This window comes from Hylobates moloch, unplaced genomic scaffold (assembly GCF_009828535.3).
Source record: "Hylobates moloch isolate HMO894 unplaced genomic scaffold, HMol_V3 SCAFFOLD_14, whole genome shotgun sequence".
NCBI lineage: Eukaryota > Metazoa > Chordata > Mammalia > Primates > Hylobatidae > Hylobates > Hylobates moloch.
Window position 1 is genome coordinate 35,148,697 of NW_026652289.1, and position 22,238 is coordinate 35,170,934.

Below are 22,238 nucleotides of genomic sequence, written 5' to 3' on the forward strand. Positions count from 1 at the left end.
GATTTTAGTAATTTGAGTCTTTTTTCTTTTTTTGGTCAATCTAGCTAAAGATTTGTTAATATTGATCTTTCTGAAGAACTGATTTTTGTAATCATTGATTTTTATAGTGTTTTTCTATCCCCTATTTCATTTCTTTCCATTCTAATCTTAATTATTTCTTTTCTTCTGTTTGCTCTAGGTTTAATTTGATCTCCCCCACCCTGCCCCCCTCAGTTTCTTAAGGTGGAATTTTAGGTTGTTCATTTGAGATATTTCTGTTTTTTTTTTTTTTTTTAAATTAGTCTTTCTCTCTAAACAGTGCTTTAGCTGTATTCATAAGTATTGGTATGTTATCTATAATTCATCTGTAATTATTTTCCAATTTTCTTTAAGATTTCCTTTTTAATTCATTGGCTATTTAGGAATGTGTTGTTTAATATCCGCATGTTTGGGAATTTCTAACATTTCCTTTTGTTATTAATTTCTAATTTATTCTATTTGGTTGGACAATATACTTTATATAATTAAAATTATTTTGTTTAATTTTTAAATTAAGTTTTATTTTAAGTTCTGGGATACATGTGCAGAACATGCAGGTTTGTTGCATAGGTAAACAAACGTGTGCCATGGTGGTTTGCTGCACCTATCAATCCATCACCTAGATATTAAACCCCACATGCATTAGCTATTTATCTTGATGCTCTCCCTCCCCCCATTCCCCGCCACAGGCCTCAGTGTGTGTTGTTCCCCTCCCTGTGTCCATGTGTTCTCATTGTTCAACTCCCACTTATAAGTGAGAACATGCACTGTTTGGTTTTCTGTTCCTGTGTTAGTTTGCTGAGGATAATGGCTTCCAGCTTCAACTATGTTCCTGCATAAGACATGCTCTCATTCCTTTTTATGGCTGCATAGTATTCCATGCTATATATGTACTACGTTTTCTTTATCCAATCCATCATTAATGGGCATTTGGGTTGATTCCATGTCTTTGCTATTGTGAATAGTGCTGCAATGAACATACATGTGCATGTATCTTTATGATAGAATGGGTCAAATGGTATTTCTGCTTCTAGATCAGTTGACACCCACCCATGAAGGAAGCATTTAAACCAGTCCAAGCCAGAGGGGAACTGCCAATCTTAGTGGTTGGTTCCTCCAAGACTCTCCATTGCAGGGTAAGTTGCTCTGGGGCCCTAACAGTCTAGGCCACAAGGACTACAACTCCTAGGTGAGTCCTAGTGTTGAACTGGGCCCAGAGCTAGTGGACTGGGGGTGGGAGGAACACAACCTATAGACACCAGCTGGGGTGGCTAAGGGAATGCCAACATCACCTGTTCCCTAACCCCAGGCTGCACAGCTCATGGCTCCAAAAAAGACTCTTCCCTTCCACTTGAGGTGAGGGAAAGAGAAGGATGAATGGGAGAATATTCTCTTACATCTTGAATACCAGCTCAATCACAGCAGTATAGGGTACCAGTCAGAGTCATGAGGCCCCCTTTCCAGGGCCTAGTTTCTGGATGACATTTCTAGACACTATGAGTCAGAAGGGAACCTACTTCCTTAAAGGGAAGAACCCAGTACTAGCAGGACTTATTATCTGCTGACTGAAGAGCCATTGGGCTTTGAATAACCAGCAGTGATATCCAGGTAATATATCATGAGCTTTGGGTAAGACTCTGAGACTTGGTGGTTTCAGGTGAGACTCAACACATTACCAGCTATAGTGGCTATGAGATGAGACCCCTTCTGTTTGAAAAAAGTAGAGGGAAAAGTAAAAGAGACTTTGTATTGCACCTTAGGCACCAGCTTGGCAACAGGCAGTAGAGCATCAAGTGGGCTCTTGGGGTCCCCAGTTCCAGGACTTCTTTCTTGGATGGCATTTATGGACATGCCCTGGGCCAGAGGGAAGCCCACTGCCCTCAATGATGAGTCCCAGGCCAGGCAGCATTCACCACAAGGTGACTGAAGAGCCCTTGGGCCTTCAGAGAACACCAGCAGTAGTCTGGCAGTATTCCCCATAGGCCTGTTTTGGCAATGGCCACATGATAAGGATCCTCTGCCTTTGGAAGGAGAGGGAAGACTGGGAAAGACTGTGTTTTTGTAGTTTGAGTTCCAGTCCAACCACAGTACAGCAGAACGCCAAGTAGACTTCTAAGGTTTTTGACTCTACTACCTGGCTCCCAGCAGCACCTCTGGACATGCCCAGGGCCTGGGAGAACTCACTGCCTTGAAGGGAAGGACACAGGCCTTTCTGGCTCTGGCTACCTGCTGATGATGGAGCCCCAGGGCCTTGAGCAAACATAGGAAGTAGCCAGGGAGTGGTTACACCAGGCCTTGTGTGAGACCCAGTGCTCTGCTGGCTTCAGGTCGAACTCAGCACAGTCCTGGTGGTGGTGCACACAGGGTTGCTTGTGTCACTCTACCCCCAGCTTTAAGTTGCTTAGAACAGAGAGAGATTCTGTTTGTTTGGGAGAAAGTAAGGGAAAAGAACAGGAGCCTTTGCCTGGTAATCCAGAGAGTTCTTCCAGACCTTGTCCAAGACCATTAAGGTAATACCTCTATGAGTCTACAAGAACCACAGCATTACTGTGCTTGGGATGCCCCTTAAGGCAGATGCAGCTTAGATTACAACATCTAAGTCCATTTGAATATTTGGAAAGCTTTTCCAAGAAGGATGGGTACAAACAAGGCCAGACTGTGAAGACTATGATAAATACCTAATTCTTCAATGTCCAGACACAGAAGAACATCCACAATCATCAAGATCATCCACGAAAACATGACCTCACCAGATGAATTAAATAAGGCACTAGGGACCAATCCTGGAGAAACAGAAATATGTGACAGTTCAGAAAGAGAATTCAAATAGCTATTTTGAGGAAACTCAAAGAAATTCAAGCTAACATAGAGAAGGACTTCAGAATTCTATCGAAAAATATAACAAAGAAATTGAAATAACTTATAAAAAGAATCAGAAATTCTGAAGCTGAAAAATACAATTGGCATGTGGAGGAATACATCAGAGTTGTTTAATAGCAGAACTGATCAAACAGAAGAAAGAATTAGTGAGCTTGAAGACAGAGTATTTGAAAATACACAGTAAAAGGAGACAAAAGAAAAAAGAATTTTAAAAAGACATGTTAAAATTTACAAAGTTTACTGTTCTTACTGAAATTCATGCTTTTCTTAAAGAAATGCTTCTTTAATTTCCTCAAAACTTTGGTTTATTTGCAGTCCTGAAAAGTAGGTTTTGACATTTGTTCTTAGTGTTCTCCTTGTTTTTATAAAGGAGTACGTTTCTATAGGTCCTTACTCTACCATTCCAGAAGTGCTTATCCCAGCTTTCTTTTGATCAGGGTTAAGAGGATGTATTTTTTCTCATTTTTAAAAATTCTATTTAACTTGGTAATATAGTCTAAGTTCACTTCCTAGAGATCACAAATATTTGACTCGTGCTTTTTTAAAAAAAATCCCTGAGTTCTATTTGGGATGTTTAAATGTTACACATTTGATGTAATGACTGATACAGTTAGATTTACATCTGCCATCTTGCTATGTGATTTACACTAGATTCATCAAGTTTTTGTTTCCCTTTCCTCCTTTACTACCTTCTTTTGGATTAATTGATTCCATTTTTGCAATTTCATGTCCAGGTTGGATTATTAGCTGTAACTTCTTTTGTTACTTAGAGATTGATTTATGATTTATATAGTATAACCCTCCATTTTATCACAGTGCATCCTCAAGTGATATTACACCATGGAACCTTACAATAGTCTGTTTCCTTTTCTTCTCTCAACACGTTTGGGCCACTGACGCTACACATTTTTTTAAAATGTGTTATTAAGCAAATACTAAATTGTTACTATTATTTAAATATTAACTTTATATTTAAATAACAAAATAAATTATATATTTTGTATGTTTTTAATCCTTGAGAATTTCTGGTATTCTTCCTTCCTTTGTGTAGATTCATATTTTCGTCTAGCATCGTTTTTCCTTCTGCCTGAAGGATGTCTTTTGATAATTTTTGTTAGTGTGGATCTGCTGATGATAAATTATTTCTGCTTTTTTACATCAGAAAAAATCTTAATTTTGCCTTTATTTTTGAAAATTATTTGTTCTTAATTCTAAGTTGACTTAAAAATTCAGTATTTCAAAGATACTGCTCTACTGTCTTCTGGCTAGCATTGTTTCTGATGAGAAATTTGATGTCATCCTTATATTACATGTCTCCTTCCTGTGGCTTCTTTTGAAATTTTGTCTTTATCGGTGGCTTTTTGAACAATTTGATTGTGATGTGCCTTAGGGTAGTTTTCATTATGTTTTCTGTGCTTGGTTTATTGAGATTCCTGGACTTGTGGCTTTATAGTTTTCATTAAATTTCGACATTGTAAGGTATTATTTCTTCAAATATTTTGTCACACCCAGGTTTTCTCCATTAAAGCCCAAAACCTCGGTGTCATACTTAACTTCTCTTTCTCTTTCATGACACATTTATCAGTAACTCTTTTTTGTTTCTTTATTTAAACTATATCTTGAATCTGTCCACTGATCTCCATTTCCACTACCACCTGCAAAATTGCAGCTGTATCATCTGTGCAGCTTGATATGATAGACTCATGAGTGGTCTCTTTATTGTCCTCTCTCTTCTTCCCCAAACCATTCTCCATTCATATCCATAGTTTTTATTTTTCTACTGCTTGAACCCACTTAATGGTTTTGCCTTACTTTTTTTTTTTATTTTTTTGAGACAGTCTCACTCTGTCGCTCAGGCTGGAGTACAATGGCGCTATCTTGGTTCACTGCAACCTCCACCTCCGGGGTTCAAGCGATTCTCCTGCCTCAGCCTCCCGAGCAGTTAGGATTACAGGTGCCCACCACCACGCCCAGCTAATTTTTCTATTTTTATTAGAGATGAGATTTCATCATGTTTTTCAGGCTGGTCTCAAACTCCTGACCTCGTGATCCGCCCGCCTCGGCCTCCCAAAGTGCTGGGATTACAGGCGTGAGCCACCACACCTGGCCACATTTTTTAAATAAAATTTTTTTGTTACAGGTTTGTCTAGATGAGAAAAGTTGCAGAGATAGTTTGGTGAGTTTCCTTATGCCCTGTACCCAGTTTGCTCTATTTTTAACAACTTACATAATTATATTATATTTTTCACAACTAATGAACTAATGCTGATATATTCAGATTTCATTACTTTTTGCCCAATGTCGTTTTTCCATTCTAGGATCCATCCAGAACCCCACATTGCATTTAGTCATCTTATATCTTAATCTCTTCTGGACTCTGGTAGTTTCTCAGAATACCAGAATGTTTTTTGATGACCTTGACAGTCTTGAGGCATAGTGGCCAGATATTTTGTAGAATTTGAGCTTAAGTTAAATTTGAGTTTATCTGATGTGTTCTCATGGTTAGTCTTGAGTTACAAATTTTTGCAAGGAAGTCCACAGAGGTGAAGTAACCTTATCATCACATCTTATCAAGGGTTCCTAATGTTAACATGACATGCCACTAATGATGTTAACTTTCATCACCCTGCTGAGGTAGTGTTTTCCCACTTTCTCCAGCATAAAGCTACTACCCCCTCATACTTTTCTCTTTATAAGCAAGCCACAAAGTGCACCCAAACTTAACAAGCAGCAAATTAAGCTCCACCTTTTCAAGGAAGGAATAGGCACATAGATTATTTGAAATTCTTCTATGTGGAAGATTTGTTACTTCTCTCCGTTTTGTTTATTTACTTAATCACTTATTTATATACCTGTGGATTCATGGATGTTTATTTCATACTTTTTTAGATTATAATCTTCAAGTAATCTACATTTTTAATCTTGTTGCTCAAATTATTCTAGCATTAGTTATTGAGAACCCTTTCATTTGGCTCCTATGTCCCTTTGACACACCCTCATCATTTTCTCTTTGAGAACTTCTTTACTTATGGGACTGCAAATGGTCTAGGGTCATCTTGTATGGTCCCTGCTCCAGCCCTGGAATGAGTCATTTCTCCAAACCACCCTGCTTCATTTTGCTGGGAAATATTATACAAAGTCACAATCTGGGCACCCATCACATTTTGAATTAGATTCAAACTCCATTTCTTTTTTTTTTTCTTTTTTTTTTTAGACAGAGTCTTGCTGTCGCCCAGGCTGGAGTGCAGTGACACGATCTCGGCTCACTGCAGGCTCCGCCCCCTGGGGTTCACGCCATTCTCCTGCCTCAGCCTCCTGAGTAGCAGGGACTACAGGCGCCCGCCACCTCGCCCGGCTAATTTTTTGTATTTTTAGTAGAGGCGGGGTATCACTGTGTTAGCCAGGATGGTCTCGATCTCCTGACCTCGTGATCCCTCCCGCCTTGGCCTCCCAAAGTGCTGGGATTACAGGTGTGAGCCACCGCGCCCGGCCCAAACTCCATTTCTTAGCTTACAAGACCTTGAAGTATTTGGTCCCATTCTGTTCTAGAAACAAGGCTTCGGTTAGTTCCTAAACCATCTCACTCTCCTTTCTGCCACAGGACATTTGCCCTTGTTCCATCTGTCTGTAATGTTCTTCATTAGGCTCTTTACAGGACTGGCTCCTTGCAAGGTAAAGGTATTTACTTTTAAATATATCCTCCCCTAATATCCTGTTGAAAGTAGCTCTTCCCCTTCATTTTCTGTCACAGAAGGTGTTTTTTTTTTTAATAATCACAAATATCATTACTTCATTTATTTACTTGTTTATTTGCTTAATGTCTATCCCCACATTAGGAAGTGAGCTTCACGTGTTCAAGTACCTTCTCGGTTTTACTCTTTGTGTTTTCCTAGCATCTATTACAGAGAAGATAATAAATAAGTGTTAATTGAAAGGCTTAGTCCCTCTCTTTACTGCCTCTGATGTGGATGTTATCTATGTGTTTGCATGCTTACTCTTCCTGCAATCCTTTTTTATTTTCCCTGTGTCCCATGATTGCATAAATCTGACTTTATAGAGGCCACTTTGTTTTTAAATTATATTTAGGATTGTCAAGTAGTTTGAAATTTATTTTCCTGATCTTACAGCAAAATATTTTCAGAGCTTTGTGATTTTTCCCCCTAGTTTATTTCTTTTGTTCTGAATCATTTCTTGTAGCACTGATAAGGATTTTGTGTTTTGTTCTCGTTTCTAGTATAGAATGAAGAAAGATTTTTAGGTTCTTAGTATTATGCTTTGTAAAAGGTTGTGATTGTAGTTGATCCTACTCTTAGCAATTTGGGTGCCAATCATTCTCCTTTTCAGATCTATAGCTCAAGAATGAGTTGACATGTACTATGACAAATTAGTTTCTATTTCTGCATAACAACTAACTACCAAATTCGTGGCTCGAAACAATGCACATTTACTATCTCATAATTACCATGAATCTGGACACAGCTTAGCTGTGTCCTCTCTTCAGTGTCTCAGAAGGTTGGAGTCAAGGTGATGGCTGGGCTCCAGTCTCATCTTGAAGCATGACTAGGGAGGAATTCATTCCCAAGCTCATCCAGATTGGTGGCAGAGTCTGTTTCTCGTATGGCTGAGATCCCTGCCTTTTTACTGACTAGAGGCTAAAAACTGCCCATAGGTTCTAGAGCCCACCTCCTCGTCTCTACCTACCACCCTGTGGTTTCTTACCATGTAGCCCTCTCCATAGTTCAAAACATGGCTTTTTGCTTCTTCAAGGTCACCAGGAGCATCTTTCTCTCTCACTCTATTCTTCTCAGAGCATACCCCCTGCTGCCCGCAGCCGTACACACCAAACGATCTCATAAGTTAATCTGAGGAATGACATCTTTTCTTTTACCTTTGCTATATTGGATAGAAGCAAATCATAGGTTCCACCTGCACTCTAGGAAAGAGGAATATAAAAAGGCATGACTCTTTGGGAGGTCACCTTAAACCCATGATTAACAGAATGACCAGAGTCTGTCTTAGCTCTTTGACTGACCTGGAAGTCACTCTACCACAACTGCCTGGTTATCTGTCATTCTGAATAGATAAAGTTCATGTTCTCTCTCTTTCTCTGTCCTTTTCTATCCCATTTTTATTTATATTTATTTATTTATTTATTTTTATTTATTTTTTTTGAGATGGAGTCTCACTCTGTCACCCAGGCTAGAGTGCAGTGGTGTGATCTCAGCTCACTGCAACCTCTGACTTCTGGGTTCACACCATTCTCCTGCTTCAGCCTCCCAAGTAGCTGGGGCTACAGGTACCCACCACCACGCCTGGCTAATCTTTTATATTTTTAGTAGAGACAAGGTTTCACCATGTTAGCCAGGATGGTCTCGATCTCCTGACCTCATGATCCACCCGCCTTGGCCTCCCAAAGTGCTGAGATTACAGGCGTGAGCCACCGCACCCAGCCCCCATTTTTATTTGGTCAAACTATACTCCCTAGAAAGCAATTCTTTTATTAGGTTTTAGTTTTCGATTGGTATGGGAATAGCATTAGTGGTGATGGCCTCAGAAGAATTGACTCTAGAGGCCACCACAAGCACACAGGAAAGGGATGATCACTGAGTGATCTAGAAACATTTTTTTACTTCTGAGTCCTCCTAACTATTTCAGTCAGAAACAACTGTGACAGGGGCTGCTAATACAATATCACATTAAACACAAAATCAAGAAGCATGTATTTTTATTTATTCTCGACACCCCTGTTAAGGGATAGATGGTGTCTTTCTAGGTCTGTTGTCCAAAGATTTGTTGACAGAGTTTATGCTTCTTTCTCCAGCCTTAATGACTCTTTTATAATTTATGCAGATCTGGAAGTCACAATTGCCTCACAGTGATGGCAATCTCTAATGATCCATTTACATGTATGCTGTTACAACACAGTGCCTACTGTGTATCAGCTTCTCTGTTGAGGGAACAAAGTCGATGAAGAGACTATGATCTCAATAAATCCCTAATCTGGTGGAGAAGGAAGACTTAGAAACAAAAAAGATAACAGAGAAGCTGAGTACAAGTTCTGCAGAGGACAGCAGAAAAAGGAATTTTCTTACGGGATATGGGGAACCAGGGATGTCTCTCAGGGCGTGTGATGTCTGACTTGGGTTTTGAAGAAGAGAAGATCACTGAGAAGTCAGAAACCAGAGGAATATTCCAGGTGGGGAAACATGGAGAACTTACAGGCTAAATCCAAGGGTGGTTGCACCAATGTCACACCTCTGATGGCTTTTTAAAAGTAAAATTAGAAACAGATATTTTAATAAGTCTTTTAGAGGAAGATTCCCATTTGTATTAGCTTTCTAGGGCTACCATTACAAAGTACCACAAACTGGTGGCTTGGACCACAGAAATTTGTTGCGTAGTTCTGGAGGCCGGAAGTCCAAGACTATGAGAAGTTGGTTCCATCTGAGGGCTGTGAGGTCTGTTCCAGGTGTCTCTCCTTGGCTTGTAGAGGGCTGTCTTCACACTGTGTCGTCATATTGTTTTCCCTCTATGTATGTCTCTGTCCAAATTTCCCTTATAAGGGCAATAGTTATATTGGATTGGAAGCCACCCTAATGACCTCATTTTGACTTAGTTACATCTGCTAAGGCCCTGTCTCCAAATAAGGTGACATTCTGGGATCCTGGGAGCTATGACTCCAACACATCTTTTTGAGAAGGTACAATTTAACCCATAACACTGCTGTAGAGGGCTTGAGACAATACCACATCAAGAGGAGGCCTCAAAGGACTTGAGATGGCTGGAGTATTGGAGAAATTCAAGGCAAGGGCAGCTTATAGGAGGTCAGTGGATGCTAAACTAGTGCTGGTGTTGCAGCAAATGCAGGAGGCCTTTTTTCACTGCTTGGTTGCAACATTGCAGGGCCTGGCACATTCTAGAGACCATGTCTATTGAATGAGCAAATAAATGAATAGTAACAGATATCACTGGCAGCCAGTGGGGCTCCCTGCTGCCTTGGCCACAAAGTTCCTGGTCCTGAAGCTGGCACTGAGGAAAAGGGTGATATTGGTTCATGAATTTTTTTCCCATGGTGCTGTTTCAACCAGGCACCCTGGGCTCCTTCCAACCTTCCAAACTCTCCTCGTGCCAGGAATATCCGATGCTCACTATACTTCCCATCTGTTTTGTGCTCAACCAATTCCTCTTCACCCTTAAGGCTTTGTCATCGTTCTTAAAATGTCTTCAACCACTTAGAGTCCTTCTGTGTGCTCTCTTTTATTCCTAATTATTTTGTGTGAGACTCTTGCGTGCTTATTTAGGCATGAGCTGATAGAAGACAAATGCCTAGTCACTGGTTTTCTTATATTTTCTCATCACTATTAGTACCACCACTCCTTCTCTTCCTCCTCCTACTCCTTCTATTACTACTGCTACCACAACCACCAATACTGTCAATGGCAAGAATAGCAATGACTAATATTTGTTGCATATTTTCAGGACACCAGACACCATGCCAGATTATCTTTAACCCTGACAAAACTCTTTATGATTGACAAAAGGACATTAGTGAAATTGAAGTATTTACATATAACTCCCAAGTAAGAATTGAGCTCAAATCTGTCTGATTCCAAAGTCCGTGTGGTTAACCTTCATACATGCTCGCTGGCCGCTAGTAACATCAATTGGAACAGCTGTTCTTATAATTCTTACTATTACTTTTACCTCCCTGCAGGCCTCCAAGTTTACTTTGATATATTTCTTGTGACCCATTACTTTAATTTCACAATGATTTCAGGAATAATTATCCCGCATGAGGGAGTGAAAACCAGAGGCCATACCTTTGACGATTCTCTAGAACAAATTATGGCTAATGATGGGAAGAGTCTAGTCTGTGGACAATTCAGATGTTTCAACTCTAGGATATATGATTTGGGATAAGAAACTACTGGATGACTGCTGGCATTTTCATTTTGAAAAGTGGCAAAATAAACTTCAATATTTTGGTGTCTATTAGAACCTCAGGAACAAGACCCATCACAAGGCAAGTGCAGGACAGTCTCTAATTCAGGTGGGGCCTTAACTTTAGACTTGTGGGGTCATTTCCATGTAAGATCATACCTGCAGTCACAGATATATTGATAAGGTTCATGAGAAAATTTATCATTTTACTTAATTTTTAAATGTAAACTATTAATATTTGTTATAATTTTTATAAATCTATTTTGGCATTTCTCAATTAAAAAAATTAAAAAGAATTAAAGTGTTCTAGGTCTTACTTGACCACTAAGAAACCCTGAGGAGGGAGTGTAGGGAAATCTTGCTCTTGGCCTGACCCCTGCAGAAAGGTCACTGGGCAAAGATGTTCGGTTTTGGGTTTTGGGTTATTTCTGCTGGAATGTAAGTTGATCTTTCCAGTTCTCTAGGGAGAGGAAAAGTCATGGGTTTTCTGGCAGAAAGAGACTTTGAGAGCATAGAGTCTGACTGCCTCATTCTCAGACATGCAATCTGCAGCTGCACAGCATTTGGGCCTTGTCCACTCCCACACACTCTTGGTTGTAGGTGAGCCCTAGTCAGTCCTGGGCTGCTGTCCTGCTGTCACCCTGCCTTCTTGAGTTTCAGGGTTCAGAACACAAGCTAACTCTGTACCCCATTTATGGACTCCTTTGTGGGCTGAGGTGGAGTGGGGTGCAGTAAACACATGGACCAAGGGAGCCAGAGAGGAGTTTCAGGCAGTAGCGCTTCTGAGGGCCAGCCCTCCCAGGACAAATGATGGAGATGTATAGATGGGGTCTTTCCCGCTGGTCAAAGACAATGGTGCTCAGACTGTGGCCGTCTGTTCTTGTGGCAGATAATGGCAACACTGGTGGATAGAGCCCTCAGAGGGTCACTCTGACTTTGAATCTAGCCAGATAAGCTACTCCAGCCTCAGTTTCTGTATCCGTCCATTGGTAATCATGGACTCAACCAGTTATTGTGAGGATAAACTGAGATAAAGCATACACTACATAGGGCCAAATAACATTCGGTTCCTTTCTCCTCAACTTCCTGGGTGTAGATTATAGTGGGAACCCTTTCTGAAGTAAAATGGAATCTATTGTAGCAACAAATGGTTACAACCAATAGCGAAGACCTCAGTCTTACCAATTTGAGAAGCACGTGGCCATTTTTTCTTTTACATGTTATCACGCCACCATTTTTTTCTTTTGCATGTTATCTATGTCATCCAAATCCAGGAAATGTCAGGAAATCATGGCTATTCTAGTTAAAACCTTAAATTAAAAATAATAGGGATAAAATATAATCCTCAAATAATCATAGTTTTCTTATGATGCACCCGAACCTTAATAAAAATAAATGTAGCTTGACCTTCAACAAGCAGGGCCCGCGGGTGCTGTATTTTTGTCTCTCATTTACCTTTAAATCCACTCTGCATAGTTCATCTGTGGTTCATCCATGATTTTGCTTATCACTGTTAGTTTCTGCAACCACTAGAGTCACAAAAGCACTACCTCAATTTAATTATTTAAACGTCCAGTCCTGTTAATCATGAGAAAATATTCTTTCTTCAGCATTCCTCTCTTCTGGCTCTGTCTCACTTCATGCTGACCACTGACCAGATGGCTGGGAGGTCAGGCTGACTTCCTTCTCATCCCGCAAGATTCTCCGTGCTTCCTCCTCCCTCTAGCTCAGAATGGTTATGAGGCTGACAGGATTGGAGTCACAGCAAGGAAAAGAGTTAAGACCAACAGAGAAACAGATGGGTATTTTTTAAGAGCTGGAGTCTCATTCTGTCACCCAGGCTAGTGTGCACTGGTGCAGTCATGACTCACTGCAGCCTCTACCTCCTGGGATCAAGAGATACTCTTCAGCTTCCTGAGTAGTTGGGAATACAGGTGCACACCACCACACCTGGCTAGTTTTACAGGTGACTTCTTACCTGACTGTTACTGACCTGGTTACCCAGCTCTGTACTCTCTGATCTTGGCATATATTTAAAATATTCTATTCTGAGATTATCCTCTATCTATCTATTATCTATCTATCTATCTATCTATCTATCTATCTATCTATCTATCTATTATCTATCTATCTATCTATCTATCTATCTATCTATCTATCTATCTATCTATGTCACACACACAGTGACACACACACACGCACACACACACACATCTCTGAGCCCCTCTCACCAATTGTTCTCTCTTGGTGGGTTTAATACCGCCCCCAGCTTCAACTGGTCACTTGTGACTTCCTCGCTGCTTCCGACCAGTTTCTACTGTAGTTCTCTTCTTTCCTGGTGACCCTCTGTCATGTATAAGGCAAGCCGAGACCTTTATCCTGTGTGGATCACAGCTGGACAACAGGAAATATCAAGCAACCATTCTCCTAACAAACTCTGGGGTGCAAGTCTGTGCCCACATAGCATCAGCCACTCCCGTGTTCCGCCATCAGAGAAACCAGCCTAGGCACTGTGGCCCCAAACAACAGAGACACACATTTAAGCTATCCAGACTCACATTTCAGCTATATGCACTGGGCTGTTCAAGCCTCTTTCTCCAGGAGGTAGTGATAAAGGGTTGCCAGGATTGGAGTTGGGGAAACATGCCCATTATTTTTCAATTTCAGATAAATAAGAAAAAAATTAGTATAAATATGTCCCATGCAGTATTTGGGACATACTGATACTAAAACAAAATCATTCTTTATCTGAAATTCAAAGTGAATTGGATGTTCTGTATCTTATCTGCCAAATCTATGGTGGTCAGATTCAGAAATATTCCAGGTCCTTTTATGTCCACAATCTAGGTGAAGTGTTAAATATCTTGTGACCAATTTTTAGCAAACTTTTTGAAAATGTTCCATCCATTCTGAGATATCATGTTGGAAGCTGGTATTTATGATGTTGGGCTATGGCTGAAATTTCTGTTGAAATATCCCACTGCATTTTTAAGAAAATGCTCTTTGCTCACCATTCTCAGCACCCAAACCTCCCCAGCCCTCAGAAAACCTGCGTATTTAGGACATGTTGGTTCAAGTTTAACTTAGCCATTATACCAAAGACATCTTTACCTTCATAATTCGGAGACAGATTTCACAGGCAGTGCTTATGCTGAAATAGCAACTCATTCCGAGGTGTCGGGATTCCTAATGTGTTAGAAATCACTGCGCTTGATTCCACTTCTGCAGCACAACTGGCTCCTGCCCAGTGTTGGAGAACAGGGCGTCTAATTCACAGGGAACTAAGGCCAAGATTTCTACATACGTTTGTCTTATGGGGCCAGATCTTTTTTTTTTTTCTTTTAAATGGATGATATAGGATACAAATATTGTTCTTAATCAAAAGTACATTAGCAATCTACCACAAATGCAGAGTTACAAGGAAACAGTACAGCATGTTTGGAGAGGATTATTTTCACAAGAAACACGTATTCATTGCTCTGTCTGCCTTTATCAACATGTATTTATCAAAATATGGAAGCTTGTCCATGGGCCACATTTTAATTACTCATAGGTTGCTTGAAGACAGCTGCAGTCTAGGAAGGAAGAGAGATTGAAAAGAATAAGGTGTTCTTAAAATTTGACCATAATTGTAACTAGAGGACTCTGTTGGCTTTATTCCAAAACTCTAAGGAGCAGTCTTCCCCTAGTTTTTTTTCCCCTCACGGACGTTTCCCCATGCAGCAATTACCCTGGCTCTCATTGACTTCATCAGCTGTTATCATGTATATTTTTATTTGTTATTGTGTATATTTTTATTTTTTCTCTAGTAATATTTTCATAATAAAATTGTATAAATTCATCAGAGGAGATTTCGAACATATACCTACACAAAAAGAGAAAGAAGAATGTCTTGAATCCTACTATAAAGGCATTACCCTTTGGAAGTTATAGAAATACTATGCATGTTATTTTTAACAAAACAGAAATCATGTGAAATATGCTATTTTGTAAATGACCTTCTTTGCTTAACTGTATAACATAGCATTCTTTTTATTAAATAAAATATCCATAATGCCATCTTTGGCTGTGGAGTATGTCATCATAAAGATGCACCACAAATACCCCTTGTTGTTATATCCAACAATGATTATACATACATATTTCTTCTCATTTTTTTATTAAAAAGGAAAAAAAATGAAGGGAGTTAAGAGTCCTGGGGGAAAAACTGGGGTGCAGTGAGGCATGAAGCTCAGGTCTTTATTATACATTCCTTGTCCTATTTGCATATGTATAGTTTTTCTTATTTTTGAAATCACCGTGAATAATTCCATAGCAAACATTTTGGAATACAAATCTTCGTATAGAGCTGATTGGCGTGTTTTAGTATACATTTTGAACAATGGAATTTTATAGATCAAGGAGAAGCACATTTTGGGTGCCTTTGAAGCGTATCACCAAATCGCTTTTTGGAAAAGCCGCATTGCCCTTCCACTGATGTTCTATGAGACTGAATAATTTTCTAGAAAATTTCCTGAACCCTCATAAACATTGAGTGTTATTGCTTTGGAAATAAAAAATAAAATCAAATTTTATTTAGCACATAAAATTTTTCCAACATTCAACAGATAAGCAAAATGGATGGATTTTTTTTTAGCTCTGTTTTATTTATTTGTTGTTGAGAGGAGGTTCTCAGCTTCAGCTTGTTACTCTAAAATTTTGGGCGGCCCCTTATAGACAACCTCTTATTCAAAATATGAAGGATTCTTGTTTGCATGAGTTAAAGAAACTAGGCTTCTTAGAAAGAGTGATACAGAGAGAAACTGTACATAGGATGCCAATCATTTGTCAAACACTCTGCTAGGCATCTTCCCAAGGAAAATAACCCCATTCCAATTCAACTGCTTCCTTTTTTTTCAAATATGTCTCACAGATTGTGGTTTCCTCCATTAAAGCCACAATTGCTGCTGAGTCACAGTGTATACATAGATGTGTATGTGTGCATGTTTGCTTGCATTTGTGCATATGTGTGAGCCCGTGTGTGTGTGTGTGTGTGTGCTTGTTTATTGGCTTTTTGGTTCTCTTCATTCTCACTAAAACAAAACAAGACAAATTTGATTTTCTAATGGAAGCCGTGTGGTGTACTTGTACACATTTTGGGCGCCCTGTGTATCTGGGAATGTGTGTGGGGTGTGGAAGAGTGTTTTTCTTTTGTTTTGTTTTGTTTTGTTTTGTTTTTGAGACAGAGTCTCGCTCTGTCACCCAGGCTGGAGTGCAGTGGCGTGATCTCGGCTCACTGCAAGCTCCGCCTCCCGGGTTCATGCCATTCTCCTGCCTCAGCCTCCCGAGTAGCTGGGACTACAGGCGCCCGCCACCACACCCGGCTAATTTTTTGTATTTTTTAGTACAGACGGGGTTTCACCGTGTTAGCCAGGATGGTCTCCATCTCCTGACCTCGTGATCCACCTGCCTCGGCCTCCCAAAGTGCTGGAATTACAGGCGTGAGCCACTGCGCCCGGCCGGAAGAGTGGTTTTCATGCCATGTGGTGCCTGTCTTGGAGGAAGGAAGATTCAGGAGACGTGAAAGAACGAGCAGCCCTTTCTCTGCTTTTCTGAGTGTGTTGTCTCTGGGCTGTGTCCCCGCAAGTCAGGCATCAACAGCAGGCCCCAAAGTGAGTGGTGACTCCTCAGTAACAAACTTCCACAATGATGCACAGTTAATCAGGATCCCCTTTTGATTTTAAGCACTATTGTTAAAAATTGTTCTCTGTGCTACTTGAATTCCTATTAATCCAAGTTAATTCTTTTGAAACCTTAAATATTGTGACATCTTAGTGTCATGGTAATCTATTTTTTCTCTTATAGATGAGGACATAGAAAGATGAACTTAAAGCTGAAAAATGAACTTAAAGCTGGAAAAAATGAAGTAATCTCAGCTATGATAGTTGTAATAGAAAAATGGAGTTTTCCTCAGTTTTTCTTCCTCAGAATAAATGGGATGATCCTGATGGCTGTTTAAGTGGAGAGGATTAGTTTGGTAAGCACTTCAGGAAGAAGATGCATACTTTAATAGATTCCCAGATGAGGAAGCACCTATATCTATGCTTTCCATCTGCTACTTCTTTGGGAAAAAATGGAAGACAGAAACAACAAAAGTTATAGTCGCTCCACTTACATCCTCAGAGCACAAAATATAATAGACAAAAGCCCTACTAAACCAAGTTTATGTTGAATGAAAGCAAGGGCATAAAAGAAATACATAATGTCTAAAGTAGATACATCAAGAAATAGCAGTACCTGTGCAAACAACATTTTTAGAGATTATAGAAGTAACTGCTGAAAAGGAAAAAAAAAATGGAGTTAAGAGTTCTAGGGAAAAAACTGTGGTGTGGTGAGGCAGGAAGCTCAGGTCTTGCTTTCTTAAAATATATTTTCATTTATAATTTTATAACATGAAACATTGATTTCAAAACAAAACTTCAATGAAAGAGAATGAGAGATAGAGCAAGAGTAAGAGAGAGAAAGAGAGAGGCTTGAAAAGGTGAATGAATGAGCCTACGAGTTTGAAGGAACTTGGATAAAGGGGGAAGAAGTAGTGCGGTATAAGGAGAACAATGACCTATTACTTTGTTTAATTAGTGCAGGCTCATGAGAGGAGACTGAAGCAGGAGAGAGGGGCATACAGCAGAAAACATGAAACCTTCCACCTGCTGTTTCCACTGCATTTTTGCAAGTCTTCCTGTGTGTCAGGTATGGCTGCTGGTGCTGGCCTTGGAGGATCTGCATTGGCTACGGTCTGCAGTTAGGTCCAGACTCCCAGTCCCAGTGCCTTAGAGACCTCTGGAAATCAGGCGAGGAGACCAGCTGTCTGAGAGAGCTCCACTCTCTGGCTGCCCCTGCCAGAGTGCCCAAAGAAGGTATTTTTTGAAATCAGCCTTTATTAGTGCCTGTTTCTCTTATTTCTGGTTCCCATATATTTTATAACTTTGTTATACAAATGTGCTATTCCAGGCCCTAACATTTAGCCAGAGGTTGAAAATCTTAGCTGGTTCTTATGACATTTATCAGAAGAGGATTGTTTTACTTGTTAGGTGATTTTTCGGGTTTTCCTACATCAATGGACTTTTTAAACCATTGAATTTTGTTTTTAGTATTTAAAAACTAATTTATTTTAAAGAAATATACAGTTTGAAATTTTGGTGAATGTTCAATTTGTCTTTTTTTCCTAGTGGGAGAGATATTGACCCCTTTCTCAATGAGCTGTTCTGGATTAAGCAAAAGCTGTCAATATTGGTCCAATTTCTAGGAGTTAAAAATGAGTTACTAGATCCCAGCACATACAGGGTTTTATTAAAACTCAATAACTCTGACCTAAACATCTTCATTCTGGGTTGTGTCAAGGAACAGAAAACGTGGACTGTGCACCGGAGCTGTGTCAGTCTGTGGCAGTCCCGGGATGCGCTGAGACAGGCTCAGGGACGTGGTGTCACCTGCTGATGCCTTCACAGCAAGGGGCGGAGCCAGCAGCAGACAGAGGTCCTGGCTCAGCTCAGTGGCTCCAAAAGTTGCTGCAGAGCAAGGGCGGAAGGTGCAGGCTCTTTCTCTTCTCTTCTGCTTCCACCTTCTCTTTGATTCAGAATGTGGCTTCCTCCTCAATAGGAAGAATGTCTCTTAGGAGAAGATCTGAAGCCAAGGTGGGGACAGTGGGAAGGGGCATTTTGCAAGATGACTGCTAATTGTCCAAAAGCACTGAGACTCCTGCTAAGGTGATGTCCTCTGGGAGCCGAGGGTCCTGCTGGAGGAGAGGACCTTTACCTGCGTGAAGAGCAGAAAGGGCAGAAGATGAGCTTTAGTTGCGAATGACAATTGATTGAATGATTGTATTATTAGAACTGATCTTTGTTTCATGGTTATTTATGTCATAGGTTTTATTTGTATCATATATTTGTACTAATTATTTTTATTGATGATAATCATAAGAAGAGCTGTCACATCAAGGTTTTGTCATGTGCTAGGCACTGCACAAAGCACTTGAATGACATCCTTGAAACTATTCCCATACTGATCATACTGGAGGATGTCCAGAGAAATACAGAAAAGTGGTTTGGAGGGGAGTGGCTGATGGTAAGTTAAATAAATAATAATAAAATTAGCCAGGCGTGGTGGTGCATGCCTGTGATCTCAGCCACTTCAGAGGCTGAGGTGGGAAGATTGCTTGGACCTGAGAGGTCAAGGCTTCAGTGAGCTGTGATCATGCCACTGCACTCCACCCTGAGCAACAGAGTGAAACTCTGTCTGAAAAATAAATAACTACACAAATAATATTGATCAATAACAAATACAAGACCACTATGAAATTGGAAAAGATAGCAGAATTAGGATACAAATGTACTGACAGGCTGGAACCATGGACCATCACCAATAAGAATATGTCTTAGATCACTGAATGAATGTATGGATAGTTTCTTAGTTTCAAAAATACAACTGCATATGTCTATTAGGTGAGCATAGCTTAGCAGCCAGTAACACAGATAGAAAGATCTAGATTTACTGAGTGCAAGTTATTACATGGTATGTATAGCTGCCAAAATATTGACTGTGACCTATGGTTGCATTGACAAAGGTAGAGCATGCAAAGGGAGGTGCTCTATCTATTCTGCAAAGTGTTTTCTTTCAGATGCAGCATTTAATGAGAAAAGTACGTGGAAGAGTTTATTCAGAGGACAGCTATCTGGCTTTTGACGGGACTTCAAACCATGTCAGATGTGGAGCTAATAAAGAAAGGTAGGCTGCTTAGCTTGGAAAAGGGACTGAGCGAATGAGAGAGAGAAACAGAAACAGAGAGAGAGAGAGAGAGAGTGTGTGTGTGTGTGTGTGTGTGTGTGTGTGTGTGTGTGTGTGTGCGCGCTCAGTGGGTGGGTGGGAAGAGATAGGATGGGCTTGAGCATTGCCCTCCGAATTCTGAACAGTTTAAGAGAAAATCAGCATCCTCTTTATACCAGTGGAGGGCAAGGCAAAGCTCAGGAGGTGGTATTTACAGGTAGATCGAGTTCAGTTCAGATTAGGGAAGTATTTTCAAACATTTGGAACAACTGCCAGAGTAATGAGCTGTTCCAGTAGAGCTTTCAAAGTGTTTTCTTTCTAAAATTCCTTAATTTTATGTATTTAAACCTGTACCTTTAAATCATAATATTTGAACAATGGTCAGTAGATGGCAGTAGGATACCATAGATTTTACCAGTAGCAGCTGGAATCTCACCCTTCAATATGCTGGAAGTAGATGTTTTTTTCCAATTATTATTGGAAGGTGTATCCTAATCTATTGTTCAGAGAGAAATTGCTGATTTGAAAAACAGGAAATAATACTTCCTAATTAAATAGACAATAATGAGTAACAAATACTTTTATGTTGCCTGAATGTTACCATGCTGTTTCTTTATTGGCCTCTAAAAATTTGTGGTAGGAAGTGTGTGTGTGTGTGTGTGTGTGTGTGTGTGTGTGTGTGTGTGTAAATGAAAGGTCTGGTTTGTTTTAAATAATTCCAAAATGTAATATACTAATTTTGTGTAAAATTTTAAAAATACATGACTGAATTGAATAGAAAATATTTCTATGGAGCATTGCATTGAAAAATCTTATTTTCTTCTTTATACTAGCACCTTTTTGTACTTAGACATTATGAATTTTAAAATAAAAGTGTGTATTCTTCATAAATGCACTGAATTAATTATTTTTTTTCCTAGTATTTTGTAAAATAAAGTTTGTTCAGGAATGGTCAGCTTGGGAGATTTTAATCTATATAAGATTTTTCTCTCCCTTTGAATTTTTTGGGGAGTTTTGTAATAGAGGAAGGGCCTGTATTTTTAGACACACAAGGCTTAATAAATATTCTTTAAAAGTGGATGTATGTCCAAAACATGTGGAAAATAAAACATGTTGATATTTAATTTGGAAAGAGGAAGATAATGCTGATGCCACCCCTTCCCCACTTTTTTTTTTGTTTTTCAGAAAGCGTAGGAAGATATTCTTGTCTGTTAGGTTCTTAAGTATCTAGCATAGCAACACCTTTTCCCCATCTAACTCTGAGCAGCATATTTAGGCTGGCTGCCTGTCTAAAAAGTTGTTTGTGGAGAGCAGTTACTCACAAAAGCACATGTGGGTCCCTTATTCCTCTTCAATTCTAAGCAGTGAATATACCCCGGGCTTCCAGGGAGACAAATTGTTTTAATTTGCTAACATTTTGGGACTCTCCAGTACTGTGAGAAGCTAATTTTCAAGTTTTGGGAGACCCCTGATAGAATCTTAGGTAGACATTTTCTAAGATTATATCTGAGACAAAAAAACAGGCAAAATATCAATTTCTGCACATGAGTCCCATGCAAACCATACAGTCCATTCAAGCACGTTCTTTTTCCCATTCATTTTCTCTCCCTTTCTCTCTCTTTCTTTCTCGCTCTCGTTTTTATTTCAATTGATGGGAAACATGAACAGAGTTGTACTCCCCTATGGAGTGAATGGAAGCTGGGAGATCAACACCCTATCACAGAAAGGCCGTGTGCCCTTTGCCAGGTCCCTGGGCTTTCTGAATCTCTGCTTAGTCATCAACAAATTTGCTCTTCTGCTGATGGAAATTTGGCCAAGAATTATGAAACGAATGTCTGAAAATTTTTCGTTACTCCCGTAACAAAAAGCTCTATGTAAAAAGAAAGTAACGTGCTTGTATCTAGAACTATCAAAGAATTTCTTCTTTGGCTCGTAAAATAATCATAATTAATGGTCATCTATGCATTTTCCCTACAAAATCTTTATATCACCCTTTAAAGGAAAAACTCAGACAGGACTAAATGTTCTTTTTTATTTTAGCAAATAATGCTAATGTTCTTTTTTTATTTTATATACATATGTATACACACACAGGCCACACGCACACACAGACACATATATTATTCTTCCTATATGTGTAGAAACTGTATAAAAATATGTTGTACATTTTTTCTAGCTTCAGTGTTCCTGCATGGGTTAAAAATGTAACAAAGTAAAATTTAAGCTCTTTCATGCAAGCATTAGTTCTTTAATATATAAATTTTTATCAGTTAGAGTACTGCTTTAAGGTAATACTTTTTCTTGCTTTCTTTTTTTTAAATTGAATATTATTTAATGAGAGGCTGGAATCGGATGTACTTCTTTTATGAACATGTAAAACTTTTAGAGACTTGCTTTAAATAAGAAACTTGCTAAGATATCTGAACAGTTGTATACTGATTTCTAGATTATCAAGTTGAAACTCAAAGTTACGTCGCGTGTTTTTCTAAAAAAAATCTCAATGTGACAGAATTTGTCAGTAAGCAAATATTATGCTATAAAACAATTTTTTGGAGAGTATCATGATAGAAATATTTCACAGCACACAAGTTGTTCAA

At 39.4% G+C, this 22,238-nt stretch overlaps 1 long non-coding RNA gene across 1 annotated transcript in view; it reads left to right on the forward strand.

The window, feature by feature from the left end:
* The window catches only part of LOC116482014 (uncharacterized), a 130,646-nt gene that overhangs the window by 97,910 nt on the left and 10,498 nt on the right, over positions 1 to 22,238 (forward strand). Inside the window, exon 2 of the long non-coding RNA XR_004251754.2 lies at positions 16,684 to 16,855. This is a non-coding gene — a long non-coding RNA (uncharacterized LOC116482014). The remainder of the gene's footprint in view (positions 1 to 16,683; positions 16,856 to 22,238) is intronic.